This window comes from Bos indicus, chromosome 28 (assembly GCF_029378745.1).
Source record: "Bos indicus isolate NIAB-ARS_2022 breed Sahiwal x Tharparkar chromosome 28, NIAB-ARS_B.indTharparkar_mat_pri_1.0, whole genome shotgun sequence".
In the NCBI taxonomy this organism is placed as follows: Eukaryota; Metazoa; Chordata; class Mammalia; order Artiodactyla; family Bovidae; genus Bos; species Bos indicus.
The window spans coordinates 4,586,483-4,602,198 of NC_091787.1; the positions used below are offsets into that span (position 1 = coordinate 4,586,483).

Consider the following 15,716-nt stretch of genomic DNA (forward strand, 5'->3'; position numbering starts at 1 on the left):
TAGGCTGTGGCTCTTGCTTTGAGGTCCAAAATGGCTTCTAGAGCTCCAGCCATCATATCCATAATTCAGGATGCAGGGTGCATGAAAGAAAGGTGTCGTGTCTATTTACTTTTTTGAGGTTAAAAAGGCTTTTTTTGTGTGTGAAATACTAGTGATGGAAGTTGGTGAAAGTTTTTTAAAAGCTAAATTTCCTTAAAATGTTAGTTATATTATATATCTGACCATCTTGTTATTTCTTAAGCTTTTACTGATCATTTGCAAACTCTGAGAGTCTGATAGCCACTCAACTGGTTTCCCTTTTGTTTGCAAACACAGGAACTAGGAAACAAAACGATTTGCCCCTCAAACACACCCATCTAATTGGAGAAAGAATCCTCAATCGATTCTTAGATTCAAATTTCATCCCTTTTTTTTTTTCTTTTCTTCAGAAACTCATAGGTTCATCACTACACAATATGCCGGTAATTCCAGCTTTTTGAGGGTGATTTCATCATTGGATGGATTCAAATATCAGATTGGCTAAATGTGTGAGCCTTTCTTCCCTAGGAACAGCTTTATAGAGACATGTATAGTTGACAGTATTTTCCAGAGAAGTTTCAAGAACACACTTACTGGGGCTTCCCTTGTGGCTCGGTGGTAAAGAATCTGCCTGCCAATGCACGGTCACTGGTTTGATCCCTGGTCTGGGAAGATCTCATATGCTGTGGAGCAGCTAAGTGCGTGCACCACAACTACCGAAGCCTGTGCACCCTAGAGCCCAGGCTCTGCAACAAGAGGAGCCACTGCAACGAGAAGCCTGTGCACCAAAATGAAGAGTAGCCCCCGCTTGTCACAACTAGAGAAAAGCCTGTGCGGCGTCGAAGACCCAGCACCCCCCCCCCCCCCCCGCCCCAAGAAAAAAGAACACATTTACTTAACTCTCCATGAAGCACATGCAGGCAAAGAGCTGCCTGGGAAGGCATTTGAGGGTGGCCACACTACTCAGGCACTGGATGAATGAGGCAAGCTCTTCACTTTGGGACTGCTGGGTGACTTCCTGAGATTTGCTGAGCTCTGTCCTCTATGAATGTGCTTTGTTGATGGGGGTGCTATAAGCTCCTGTAGGCTGTGGTGTGTATCCATTTGAGGGGGTTGCTTTTCCTCCATTAGGGAAAGGTGAGCCAGAAATGGATGCCGATCAGACAATATGGGAAGTCAGCCGTGAGAGAATGGGCACGAGGCTACAGAGCGGGTGGGCAAGGTTCTCCTAATCACTGGCAGGGAAGATTAAAACTCGGGAAAGAGAAGCCTTGAGGCTGCTGAGCTTTCTAACAACAGTAAGGCTGTCATGAGTTACTGTGGTGGTTACTGTTGTCCCTGGTGTGTGAGGACGGTGACAGCAGCAATGGTGTCCATCACGTGAGATGGTCAGCCCCAGAGGCCTGGGCAGGCTGGCAGCTGCTGGGAGGAAGTGGCGGGTGGGAAGGCCAAGTGGCCAACTAGTGAACTAATGAGAGGCAGTGAGTGGGGGACAGTGTCTCTTTCTTGGAGGAACTTGAAATAGGTGTAGATACGGAATTTCTTTAAAAAAAAAATTTTTTTTTTTTTAATGGAGGATAATTGCTTTACAAAGTTGTGTTGGTTTCTGTCGTACAACAATGTGAATCAGCCATAAGTATGCATATGTCCCCTCCCTCTTGAACTTCCTTCCCACCTCCTACCCCTCTAGGTTGTCACAGAGCATCGGTTTGAGCTCCCTGTATCATACAGCAATCCCCACTGTCTATTTTACATACGGTAATATATATGTTTCAGTGCTACTCTCTCACTTGGTCCCTCCCTCTCCTTCCCCCAATGTGTCCACAAGTTTCTTTTCTATGTCTGCGTCCCTATTCCTGCCTTGCTAACAAGTTACTCAATACCATTTTCTAGATTCCATTATATATATGTGTGTGTTAATATACAATATTTGTTTTTCTCTTTCTGGCTTAGTTCACTCTGTATAATAGGCTCCAGGTTCATCCACCTCAAATACGTTCCCTTTTATGGCTGAGTAACTGAATTTCTAATGGAGAACAAAGTCTATTCAAGGAGGAGAGCAGCCAGGGGAAGAGCATACCTCAATGAATAAATTGAATAAATCTTGTGAATAAATCTCTGAGAGATTCTGTTAGTTCTTCCTACATTTCATGTGGGAAACTGAGGCAAGAACAGGTTAAAAACATTAAGGTCCTACTGTATGGCACGTGGAACTCTGCTCAATGTTATGTGGCAGCCTGGATGGGAGGGGAGTTGGGGGGAGAATGGATACATGTGTATGTATAGCTGAATCTCTTCACTGTTTACCTGAAACTATTACAACATTGCTAATCCGCTATACCCCAACAAAAAATAAGTTTTTTTTTAAAGAACGGGTTAAAAAGACACTGGATGATGGGTCTTCATGCAGCATAACATTAGGCAGCCTCTCTGAATGCTCTAGCCATTTGACACACAAACCCACTCTGAATGCCAACTCTCTAGTGGACACCGATCACTGGAAGATGAAGATATGCCACAGTGAGGGGTCAGGATGGCATGTCTAGAACGAGTGCCCACACTTCCCACGTGTTATCTCACTATTAGAGCTTTTAGACAATGTCCATTGCGAAAGGAAGGTTATTTATATTCTATATTTAGCCTAAAACTATGATAACATCCTTTGGCATGGCCTTTATCTGATGGTATTTGAAACTGAACCAACTTCCTGCTTCCAGGCATTAACAAATGAGGGACTTCATGTTGTCTAATGTAATTTCCTGACTTGAAGATAGATTTCTTTTCTCCAATTCATTCAAGTTGTGTTTTTTTTTTTTTTTTTAAGAAAAGATCTCCTTTAGACATTAAAATTTCCCAGAATTGTTTAGGCTTTGTTATTGTTCTCAATGAGGATATTTCCTATTTAACTCCAGCTATGTCACTTGATGGGAATTCTTGTGACTATCCTTCACTGCCATGCTCAGATAATTTGCAGGAGACTGGAGAAATAAATCCACTGGCCTGTCGAGTATCAGAATCCCAATTTAGAACATTCATTCTAATAAGTGTCTGGCCAGAAGATCCAATGAAGAACAAGGATGATATCTACCTTCAAAGAGCTTACAATTTAAAGGAGTGAGGCAAAGGGACATTATTTATATAGGAAATTATCATGTCCCAACTTATCTCTGGGCTTCCCTAGTGTCTCAGTGGTAAAGAATCTGCCTCCAATGCAGGAGACATGAGTTTGATCCCTGGGTTGGAAAGATCCCTTGGAGAAGGAAATGGCAACCCACTCCAGTATTCTTGCCCGGGAAATCCTATGGACAGAGGAGCCTGGTGGGTTACAGTCCATGGGGTCACAAAAGAGTCGGACACGACTGAGCAACTTAACAACAACTTAGCTCCACTGACTTTTTTCCTCTGGGAGTGAAACTAAGGGAAGGGTGGGGTGGGGGAAATTATGCATGAAAACCTCTCAGTCTGAAGACTTATTACCTAAATATAAATCTCACTACATGAAAGGAGAGTGATTGTTCTGAGGCATCAAAAACTGTCATTTTTGTTTAGTGAGAGATAGTGCGTCGTCGCGGTTAGGAAAGTAGACTATTCTGCCAGGCTGCCAGGTTCAAACCCCTTCTCTGCCACTCACTATGCTTGTGATTTGGGGCAAGTTCTAAAGTTTCTGTGCCTCAGTTATCTAGTCTGAAAATGGGTGTGATAATTGGGTTGTTCCAAAGGTGAAATGCATTTAACAAGTTTAAATTGTTTAGAACAGTGTCTCACTGATAGTAAGTGCCCAGTATATATTAGCGACTATTAGCCAACTTCTAGCGACTATTAGCCAACTTCTAGCGACTATTAGCCAACTTCTAAAAGACTCCCATATTTTGAAGTTCACTGTTTTGGCAAAAGAGCTATATGTTTTTTCCTCTCTGATGTCCTAGTTTTTTGCTATAAAATTTACTCTGGTGCCTCGGATGGTAAAGAATCTGCCTGCAATGCAGGAGACCCAGGTTCAATCCCTGTATTGGGAAGATGCCCTGGAGAAGGAAATGGCAGCCCACTCCAGTATTCTTGCCTGGAGAATCCCATGGACAGAGGAGACTGGCAGGTTACAGTCCATGGGGTCGCAAACAGTCAGACACGACTGAAGTGACTAACACTACACCTATAGTATTTAATGCTCATTGTCTATGTCAGTGCAATCTGTAGATACGTGTAGTTTCAATAGAACAGAACTACTGCTGCCTATCTTGATGGGGCCAGGATCCCGGGCTATCGCTTTAGATTGCATTGGCATAGTGATGTCCCTCCATCTCTGCTCTAATGAAGATTTTGGTAGGATTTATGAGGAAAAATTTTCCAAAAGTTTAAATTAAAAAATATTGCTAGAACAATTATCTCATCATTATTTGCTCTCAGTTATTCTTTCTGTAGGACACTATATACATATCTCAATACCCAGAGCTGAAATCCATGGCAAACATTGCTGGGAAATAGCCATCATGGAAATGATATATTAAGCAGAGGGAAACTAAAGGTGTCACCTGTTTGCTCATAAGCAGTAGGATCCTTGGTCCTGAGCCGTCTCAGAACATTTAGAGTAGACACATTCTGGTCTTTGCAGAGGTGCTTTGCAGGCACTGAGCTTATCCTACACTCGTATGTGACCCCACTTCCTTGTCTATACTGGGCAGCAAGAGAGGCTCCTGACCTACTTTGGACATGAGTCAGGATCTCATCCGTAGAGATTTAGAACTGGCTCCATGGGACTTACCTGGTGGTCCAGGGGTTAAAACTCTGCCTTACAATGCAGGGGATTCAGGTTCACTCCATGACCAGGGATTGAACTAAGATCCCACATGCCATGGAACAGTTAAGTCCCTGGACCGCAACTAGAGATCCCACATGCTGCAACTAAGACCGGCCACCCCCACCCCCTGAAAAAAAAATTTTTTTTAAAGAACTGGCTCCATGAGGGCCAGGCTTTCCCTGTGTCTGACTTATGAACATGGAGACTCGGGAGGAATAGAAGTAGATGTGCAGGAAAAAGAAGGGAGGAGGGAGATTGCCAGGGTCCCGCTGGTTTTCAAGAAGCTGGCTCTCATCTCTCCAGAGGACCCGATTCATTATGCCTTTGAATTCTGTGAAACACCCACTGTATCCTCAGGAAATTTCTTTTGACTTAGTTAGAGTATATTGGTTTTGGTTAGTTGTAGTTACAGAGTCCACACTAATACGGCATTGTGTGGGGATGATAAAGCTGTCTTGACATTAAGGAAGATTCCTGCAATATCTGTGCCAGAGATTTGGAATCAGTGGGTTTACAAAGTGAGAGTTCAGTTGAAGAAGCAGAACTTCCATCAGTGCTCTGAAATAAGGAATGTATTATAGAAATTAGACCTGACACCATTGTGAGAGTGGCTGGAGGAAGGTTGTTAACCAGCTCTTGCGTGGCTAAAGGAGTTGGGGTGTGCAGGAAACTTGGAAACTGTGCAAGTCCGACTGTCAGAACAGGGCTGTGGAGGGGTTGATGGAGAGGTCTGTGTGTGTGCGTGTGCGCGTGTGCGTGCGCGCGCATGCTCAATCGTGTCTGATTCTTTGTGACCCAGTGGGTTGTAGCCCGCCAGGCTCCTCTGTCCGTGGGATTTCCCAGGCAAGAATACTGGAGTGGGTTGCCATTTCCTCCTCCAGGGAATCTTCCCGACCCAGGGTGTCTTCCTGTCTCTTGTGTCTCCTGCATTGGCAGGCAGATTCTTTACCACTGAGCTACGGGAGGTCTAGGGGAAGTCAATGTCTCTTTATGCCTGTGAGCGCACAGAGAAGCATTCGGGGATGTGTGAACCTGGATGTTGTCAGTTGGGGCGAGAAAGGACGAGCCAGAACCAGCCAGCACCTCTGCGTCTGTCTCCACTGCCTCTCACCAGCAGTGGCCTTTCATGTGAGATGGCTGTTGCTTCGCTGCCTCCTCCAGACAGCACACTTTTGGCCAGGGTAAGCAGTAACTATCCAGGGAAGGGCATTCTGCAGAGCAGAGTTCCTGGAATAATCAAGCTGATGACAGAATAGTCCTGTGTACAAATCTTTGATTGGCTAGGGATATACAATTCTACAAAGTAGCTAAGATATAAGCTTAGGAAAAAAAATTCTAAGTGATTATTGTGAACAAACATATTTGGGACCCACAGCTTTATGGCACCACCTTCTGCTCAGCCTGGTCAACCAAGATAAAAACCAGAGTCACCTTAGCTGCCTTCCTCTCAACTTCGCTCCGCATCCAGTCACCAAGTTTTATATAATTTTGCTTCCTACAGTATCTCCTGAACAAAGACCCCTCCTCTCCATGCTCATTATAAAAGCTCATGGTCTCCTACCTGGACTGTTGTCTCTTCATAACTGGTCTTTCTGCATCTTCCACAGGTCCATCCTACTACCATTACATAGTGCTGTCAACCCTGACTGCACTTTAGAATCATCTCGGGGACTTTAAAACACCCAGGGCTTACACCCCACCCTAGGCCATACATCAGACCCTCTCATGACAACCTGCTGTGGTACACACCACCATTAATTCTGTTTTGCAGAGGAGCAAATTGAAGATTCGCAAAGTTAAATAACTCCCCAGGGTTCACAGCTGAAAAGTACTGGGGTTAGATACGCACACAGTTATCTGAGGGCAGAGCCTGTACTCCTAACCACAGGTGGGATGCCTTCCAAACTGCGGTGCTGGGCAGGTTAGAGGGATGGTAGGGCTAGCAGCTGAGGTGGGAAACACAGGTGAGAGTGTACGGTTGAGGGGGAGTTGAGAACAGCTTTGAACTTCATTGGTTTGAATGGTTTCTTAGACAACCAAGCGGTGATATTCCGGCAGCAGCTGAAGATGCAATGAGGGGCGTCGGGGATGGGGAGGAATGGATGGGCACAAAGGACAGTGCTGACCTAGAAGGGACAGGATTCAGTGGGTGCAAAGGCGGGGGTGCAGGAGTCTGCAGCATGGTCTCCCGGGTTTCCATCCTGAGGGGAGGGGTCAAGGGGAGAGGGCTCTACCTTCAGAACAAAGCTGATGCTGGGGAAGCAGCAGTTTGGGGAATGGGCAGGAGAGGGCAGTGAGAATCCTTCTGGAGATACTTCACTTGAGATACCAGCAGAGCCGCTCGGTTGGAAATATGAATTGAGTTTGGGAGAGAGGTTGCTGTCAAAGATACCAACTGAAATTATATCAGGGTAGTTGAAACCTTGAAAGTAGATGAGATAGTCAGATGCAGAGTGAAGAATGCTCAAGAATAAAGGAAGGCTGAGGATGCAATTCTGGGGAAGACTAATGAATGAATGGGGAGAAAGGAGAAGCCAAAGGAGGAGGTCCAAAGGGAGGAGCAGGCAGGGGAGGAGGACAGGGAGGGATGGATGGAGAGATATAGACAGAAAGATAGATAATAGAAGAGAGATTTATTTTAAGGAACTGGTGCATGCATTTGTTAGGGCTGGCAATTATGAAATCTGTCAGGCAGGTCACAGCCTGGAAACAGGATTTGAGGTTTTAGTCTTGAGGGAGAGTTTTTCTCCGTCTGAAAGCCTCACTTTTTATCCTTAAGGACTTCAACTGATTGGATGAGGCATACCCATGTTATCAAGGGTCATCTCCTTTACTTACAGGCTTCCCTTGTAGCTCAGTTGGTAAAGAATCTGCCTGCAGTGCAGGAGACCCAGGTTCGATCCCTGGGTTGGGAAGATCCCCTGGAGAAGGAAATGGCAAGCCACTCCAGTATCCTTGCCTGTAAAATCTCATGGACAGAGAAGCCTAGCGGGCTATAGTCCATGGGGTCACAGATAGTAGGGCACGACTGAGCGACTAACACTTACTTATACCTACTCCTTTACTTAAAGTCAACTGACTGTAGATATAACCACAATTACAAAAGTGTGTCTACAGAAACACCTAGACTAGAGTTTGGTTAAACAGCTGGGTACCCTAGCCTGGCCCAGCTGACATATAAGACCTACATCGCAGTTCACTCCTGTTGACTTGGCATCCATACACATCTCCTTAAGCCATTCTTTATTTAAAAAAAGAATATTTACTTTGTTTTTTTTAGCTGTGGTAGGTCTTCATTGTGGTGTGCAGGCTTCTCATTGCGGTGGATTCTGTCATTGTGGAGAATAGGCTCTGGGTGAATGGCTTCAGTAATTGCAGCTCATGGGCTCAGTAGTTGTGGTACATGGGCTTAGTTGCTCCAAGGCATGTGGGATCATCCTGGACTAAGATCAAACAAGTACCCCGTTGCACTGCAAGCAGATTCTTAACCACCAGACCACCAGGGAAGTCATCCTTAAGCCATTCTTAGTCTCCAAGTAAAGACAATAACAAGCACTTCCGCTTAACATGATACAGCTGCCCCAAGTGTAACTGTAAACGCACGAACCTTCTCCCCAGAAGAAGATGTATAGTCCTTGGGTGATGTTTACTCTTTCCCTTCATGCCTAGGACCTAAATACTGTGTTGTAAATTTAACTGTTATTAATACATCCTATGTTATATAAGTGGATAAGTAAGAGAAGAAAACAAAGGTAAATTATAAAATAATACATCAAATATCTTTGTTTCTTTCCCTTTCTTATCCATGTATATACATAGTCATAACAAAATAAGGAAGAGATGTTCATAACAAAGTTCTTAGTTGTATTAGCTGGTTGGAGCTGCTATTTCTAACTACCTTCTTCCACTGATCGTTCTCTTTACCTTTGGGAAGCACCTCAGCTGGTCCTGGTTGTTCACCTTCTGGGGTGACACAAACCTTCACTCCTAAATGGTCTGGGCCATTAGCAGTCCTCCCTGAGCTAGGTTGTTATAGTTTTCCATGGACTTTAGTCAGAGGGCATGGAAACACTAAGAGGTTCCCTGAGGGGTCTCCTACATTCCAGATGTATGTGCTTCCTTACCTCCACTGTGGAAAGGCAGTCCAATGTCCCCTTGGTAGTCAGAATCAGTCATGCCAGCCAACACCCTGACTCCCTTCTTTGACTATTGATTCAGACACAAGCCACCCAAAGTTGCCAGGTGGCAATCTTAACTTCCAGTTAAATGCAATGATTGTTGTGTTTCTTCATGAAAACATTCGCCCTTTGGGACTAACACCACTAGATCAGCTGAGCATAAGGTTGTGGGAACAGACGGCAGACCTTGTGCTAGGGGATCACTAGGGCTAATGGTGAGAGATGCCACTCCCATTTCCATCCCCTGATTCTTGGACCCATGAATCTGGTCATGGGAGAAACAGCATCATATATTGGATACTGATTCAGAGCCTCCACAGAGAATTTCCTGGAGAACCTTGCCCAACTCTGCAAGATACTGCTATCTAGCTGATGCTGTAACTGAGTCTTCAAAAGGCTATTCCATTTCTCTATCCAGCTAGCTGCTTCAGGATGATAGGGAACATGGTAAGACTAGTGAATTCTGTGAGTCCATTGCCACATTCCAGTTGTTGTGAAGTGAGTTCCTTGATCAGAAGCAAGGTAGTGGATAAGGCATGCTATGAGTCTATGGGTGGCAGTTTTGGCAGAAGCACTGTGTGAAGGAAAAGGAACTCAGTGTACTCAGTGTAATTATCAATTCCAGTAGGAACAGAATGCTGTCCCTGTCATGATGGAAGTGGTTTAGCATAATCAACCTGTCACCAAGTGGCAAACTGGTTGATCACATTCAAAAAACTAAGATCATGGCATCTGGGCTCATCTCTTCATGGCAAATAGATGGGAAAACAATGGAAACAGTGACAGACTTTATTTTCTTGGGCTCCAAAATCACCGCAGATGATGACTGCAGCCATGAAATTAAAAGGTGCTTGCTCCTTGGAAGAAAAGTTATGACCAACCTAGACAGCATATTAAAAAGCAGAGACATCACTTTGCCGACAAAGGTCCATCTAGTCAAAGCTATAGTTTTTCCAGTAATCATGTATGGATGTGAGAGTTGGACCATAAAGAAAGCTGAGCACTAAAGAATGGATGCTTTTGAACTGTGGTGTTGGAGAAGACTCTTGAGAGTCCCTTGAACTGCAAGGAGATCCAACCAATCAATCCTAAAGGAAATCAGTCCTGAATATGCATTGGAAGGACTGATGCTGAAGCTAAAACTCCAATACTTTGGCCACCTGATGCAAAGAACTGACTTCTTAGAAAAGACCCTGATGATGGGAAAGATTGAAGGTGGGAGGAGAAGGGGACGACCGAGGATAAGATGGTTGGATAGCATCACCAACTCAATGGACATGAGTTTGAGTAAACTCCAGAAGATGGTGATGGACAAGGAAGCCTGGCGTGCTGTAGTCCTTGAGGTTGCAAAGAGTCAGACACGACTGAGAGACTGAATTGAACTGATCACTTTGGAGAATGCTGCCATATTGTTGGTCTTGCTGCTGGCAGATTGGACCCTCATTGGTGGCCATAGTCAGGCTGGCCTTGGTGAGTGGAAGTCTGTAATGCTGAGCCTCTGGATAACTTCCAGCCTTGCCACCATGACTGATTTGTTCATCAGCCTATTGGGCAATGTCAAGTGTAGCTGGAGAAGGAGGCTGGCTGGTACCCAAAGAACAGTGTCCTAGCCACTTGAGGATTACAAGCTTCCTCTGCTGAGATCAGACCATTTACCTGGGACACAGTATCTTGGAGTTGTTTTGGCTGTTCAGAGAGGTCTATCCACCTACCTCTTCCTCAGATCACCTTGTCACCAATTTTCTAGTCACGTTCCTTTCAAATCCCTGACCATCCAGCCAAACCATTGGTCACAGTCCATAAGCTGGCGTCTACTTGTACTTCTGGCCATTTCTCTTTTGAAGCAGACTGAATAACAAGGTTGACTGCTCAAAGGTCAGCAAGCTGGGCAGACTTGCATTCACCACTGTCCTTCAGGGATGTTCCAGAAGGGGCTATAGTACAGCTGTTGTCAACTTTCGGGTGGTGCCCGAACATTAGGCAGGCCTAAGTCTTCTCTTCCTCAATCAGCTGATCATAGGGAGCCGGCCCTGAGGCCGCAGGTGCAGGCTGGGAGGGAGAGGGAGGTGGGGGCCTTGGGCACTTGGGCCACTTCCTCATGTAACTTAAGCATGTCCTCTAGGTCTGCTTGAGCTGAGTCTCATATGTATCAGTTCCATTTGATGCTGGAGTGTTGCTGTACACACCTGGACTTATGCCTGTGGTTCTGGCAGCACCCAGTTCATGGCAAGCAGCTCAGCTTGCATGGTGATGTGGTGGCCCATGGTTAAATGATCAGTTACTACTAGGCCCAGTAGTAAGTAAAATGCTGTTTCTCAAAATCCACAGAGGATGGCAGGGCCTTGCTCTGTAATCTTAAGGGTCTGTGAGGTGACTCCCTCTGGGGCTCTGACCCAGCCTCCATCAGCATCTACCACTGACTGTTGGATCTGCTGGATCACGTGGCTCAGCCGGCAAAGGGCAGCTCACAGTGCGACCTGGATGAGGTGCAGAGACTTGTTCTTGGTCCCACTCAAAATCAGCAGCTTTTTGGGTCACTTGGTAAACTGAATTGAGTAGCACTCCCAAACAGAGAAGGCAATGGCAACCCACTCCAGTACTCTTGCCTGGAAAATCCCATGGACGGAGGAGCCTGGTAGGCTGCAGTCCATGGGGTCATTAAGAGTCGAGCACGACTGAGCAACTTCACTTTCATGCATTGGAGAAGGAAATGGCAACCCATTCCAGTGTTCTTGCCTGGAGAATCTCAGGGATGGGGGAGCCTGGTGGGCTGCTGTCTATGGGGTCGCACAGAGTCTGACTGAAGCGACTTAGCAGCAGCAGCAGCAGCACTCCCAAATGAGGAACATGTTGTGTCCCAAACCCAAAGAGGACCATCAAGTGTTGTGTCTCTGTTTTGGTTATGAAAATATTAGTCGCTCAGTCGTGTTTGACTCTTTGCAACCCCATGGACTGTAGCTTGCCAGGCTCCTGTGTCCAAGGAATTCTCCAGGCAAGAATACTGGAGTGGGTAGTTATTCCCTTATCCAGCGGAATCTTACTGACCCAGGGGCTAAACCCAGGTCTCCTGCATTGCAGGCAGATTCTTTACTGTCTGAGCCACCAGGGTCATATAAAGGGCCAAATACAACAGCTTGCTGCTGCTGCTGCTGCTAAGTCGCTTCATTCGTGTCCGACTCTGTGCGACCCCATAGACAGCAGCCCACCAGGCTCCCCCGTCCCTGGGATTCTCCAGGCAAGAACACTGGAGTGGGTTGCCATTTCCTTCTCCAATGCATGAAAGTGAAAAGTGAAAGTGAAGTCGCTCAGTCGTGTCCAAGTCTTAGCGACCCCATGGCTGCAGCGCACCAGGCTCCTCCATCCGTGGGATTTTCCAGGCAAGAGTACTGGAGTGGGTTGCCATTGCCTTCTCAGATACAACAACTTATCCTTCATCTTCTTTATTTATTTAAAAATATTTATTTATTTGAAACCATCAAGTCTGAGTTGTGGCATGTGGGATTTTTGTTGCAGTGCAGGGGCTTCTCTCTAGCTGTGCTGCTCGGACTCAGCCGTTGTGGCGTGTGGGTTTAGTTGCCCTGTGGTGTGTGGGATCTTAGTTCCTCAGCCAGGGATCAAACCCATATCCTCTGCATTGGAAGGCTGATTCTTAACCACTGGACCACCAGGGAAGTTCTTATCCTTCACCTTAGAATGGATAGCCTATACTACCAGATCTCTTGAAAACCCACTGAGAAGGAAATCTCTAGAACTTTTGTCAGATTTGCTTTCCACCCCATGACATACAAATGTCTCACCAATAAGCCTAGAAGAGCTACTCTTTCCTACACACTAGGTCCAATCAGCATAACATCATCAGTGCTATGGACCAGTGTGAGGTCTTCTAGAACAGAAAGACAATAGGGTCCCTGCTTGACCAAATTAGGATGTAGGGCTGGAGAACTGATCTATCTTTGAGGGAGGGCAGTCTTCACTGTACTGCTGTTTTTGCCAGCTGAAAGAAGGCTGCCCTGTGGTTGGTCTTTACTAACAGGTATGCAGAAGAAACATTTTGCCAGACCAATACTGCACAGCAGATACTAGGGGATGTGTTAATTTGCTCAAACAGTGAAGCTACATCTGGTACAGCAGCTGCAATTGGAATCACCATCTGGTTTAGTTTATGATGATCCATTGTCATTCTTCAGGCTCTGTCTGTCTTCTTCACAGGCCACATGGGCATGTTGAACGGGGAGGTGGTAGAAGTCACCACCCCTGCATCTTCAAGTCCTTGATGGTGGCGTTACTCTCTGCAGTCTCTCTAAGAAGGCAGTGTTGCCTTTGGTTAACTGGGGAATGCTTCCACACTGTTGGTCCTGCTGTTGGCAGACTGGACCCTCAGTGGTGACCATGGTCCTGCTGTTGGCGGACTGGACCCTCAGTGGTGACCATGGTCCTGCTGTTGGCGGACTGGACCCTCAGTGGTGACCATGGTCCTGCTGTTGGCGGACTGGACCCTCAGTGGTGACCATGGTCCTGCTGTTGGCGGACTGGACCCTCAGTGGTGACCATGGTCCTGCTGTTGGCGGACTGGACCCTCAGCGGTGGCCATGGTCACACTGGCTTTGCTGAGGGCAAGTCTGTATTGCTGAGCCTCTAGATAACTTCCAGGACTGCCACCGCAACCACTTTGCTCATCCAAGGCAGAGGCAGCTGTAGAGGCTTCCACTTGGCTCTCTCACAAAATAACCCTCACTTCAAGGGTCATGGAGCCAATGTAGGGATTCTGCCAGTTGCTGAGTATTAGTCTAATTATTCGAACAGTGCATTCCAAAACTGGAGAAATAACCCCAGTATGGGTGCAGAGACCACTATGAGATGGACCTGAGCTAAAACTCCATTCATCACCTGACCCTACAAACCCTTGCTTGCACTAGTACTGCAGTGATGTTCTGGATGTCCTGGACTCAGTGTCAGTTCACAGCCAGTGTCCAGTAATTCCTGAAAAGTCTGATTATTTCCTTTTCCCCAGTGCGCAGTCACCCTAGTAAAAGGCCATATGTCCCTTTGGGGAAGGCTCCAATAAAGAGTAATAGTATATATTTTTGACAATGTTGCAGAATATTGGAGGAGACAAACATCCCCTTTGTTCAAGGAGTTTGGAGTCTGCAAATTGACTCAAGTCTGGGAACTGATAGAGTCTCTCTGTTTTGGTAATTTAAGTTAGGTTTTTGTTTGTTTGACCAAGAACTTTCCTGCTCATACAGATCACATAAGAATTCAGTAGAATTCTCATCCTGGATGGTCAATGCCATAGGTCTGTGGGGGTCAGACTATTCTGGTTGCTGCTTTGCCTTTGCTGTCCATTACAGAAACCATGCCCACCCTGCCTTGGGTGACTCATTGCCACCATTTGGCTCCAGCCACTCTGGGATCCAACTATTCTCACTGCATTTAAGGACCCACACTGCAGTGGTGCAGTTTCCACTGTAATTTCTGATCTACAGAGAAGAGTTGACCAGGCATGCTGGGTCACAAAGTTATTTCTCAGAGTCACGGTGAATGCTGTGTCCTCTGGACCCTCTGGGAGTCAGTAAGTGGGTCTTATGTGATAAATCTATGCTCATATTTCAATCTGCCTAAGCCTTTAGATAATTCCTTTACAGTGTACCAAGGCAGTTCTGGCATTTCCACATCATTTAGTGCTGGTCACCTCTTGCCTCCCATTTCTGTCAACTAGCGAAGCAAACAGAGCTTGTTCTAATCTCTCAAACTGCAGTGAATCCAGATCTCTGTTTGGTGGTGTCCGTCATTACATTCAGCCTCATCCAACGGTTCCCCACACTCTTCATATTCACGCTCACATTCATCCCGTCCCACAACACTCCGACTTCTAAGCATATACAGGTGTTTTCACTCACACGGTTCTGATCTTTTGAACGACCTCGACTCTCCTCCAGGTCTAGGACGATCCTTCCCCTTCCTCCAGGGAGCCTTTCTGACCCTTCTTCACAGCACTCCCTCTTACCGCCCCTCCCCCCACTTCTACACTCTTTCGTGACAGACCTCTGGCTCTTGGCATATTCTGCTGTACGTCGTTATTTAGTTTTACACGCGCATGTTTATCTTCCCCCGATGGGAGGCCGGAGAAGCTCCTTAAGGGCGAGAACCGTTTCTGGCAGGTGCCTCTTCAGGGATGCTCCAGGAGCCTCCTTGAATGAACACAAGAGCAGGCGAGTGTGGGCTGGCTTAGGAGCTCAGCACGGATCGCAGTTGTGTCCTGGGCTGGCTGCCCAACGTGGGGAGGCGGATCTGGGGCCAGCCCAGTTCTGCTGCCAGAAGATTCAAACAGTTGGATACTCATTTCATGTAGAACTACTCGCCCCGCTCTCTTTCCCAGGGTGACCTGCAGTCTCCCCTCATCCTCCCCCCGCCCCCCGCCCGCTCCTTGCGAAACGAGTCCTTCTCACTCCCTCCAGCTCTTCCATCAACCCTGTGGTCACTTCCCTAATTAGTGTCTGGGAGGTACCCTCGTAGATCACCCCTCCCATCCTCCAAGGAGAGCCTCCTAGTCTCTCCCTCCCCGAACACCCGTCCTCTCCACTGCACTTCCCCTCTCATTTTCGTCCAACACCGAGGGAGAGTGAAAAATCAGCTTTCCGAGGTCTGTGACCCAGGCTGTGGGCTTGCGCGCCCCGCCCGCTCCAGCCGTCCGCTTGTGTGTGTGTGTGTGTGTGTGTGTGTGT

General features: G+C 46.6%; 1 non-coding gene across 1 annotated transcript; it reads right to left on the reverse strand.

Annotated features, from left to right (window-relative positions):
- Nucleotides 1-422: 422 nt before the first annotated feature.
- On the reverse strand, nt 423-496 carry LOC139180478 (small nucleolar RNA SNORD65). Its single transcript, XR_011564746.1, has one exon. It is a non-coding gene; the product is annotated as a small nucleolar RNA SNORD65 (small nucleolar RNA).
- Nucleotides 497-15,716: the final 15,220 nt, after the last annotated feature.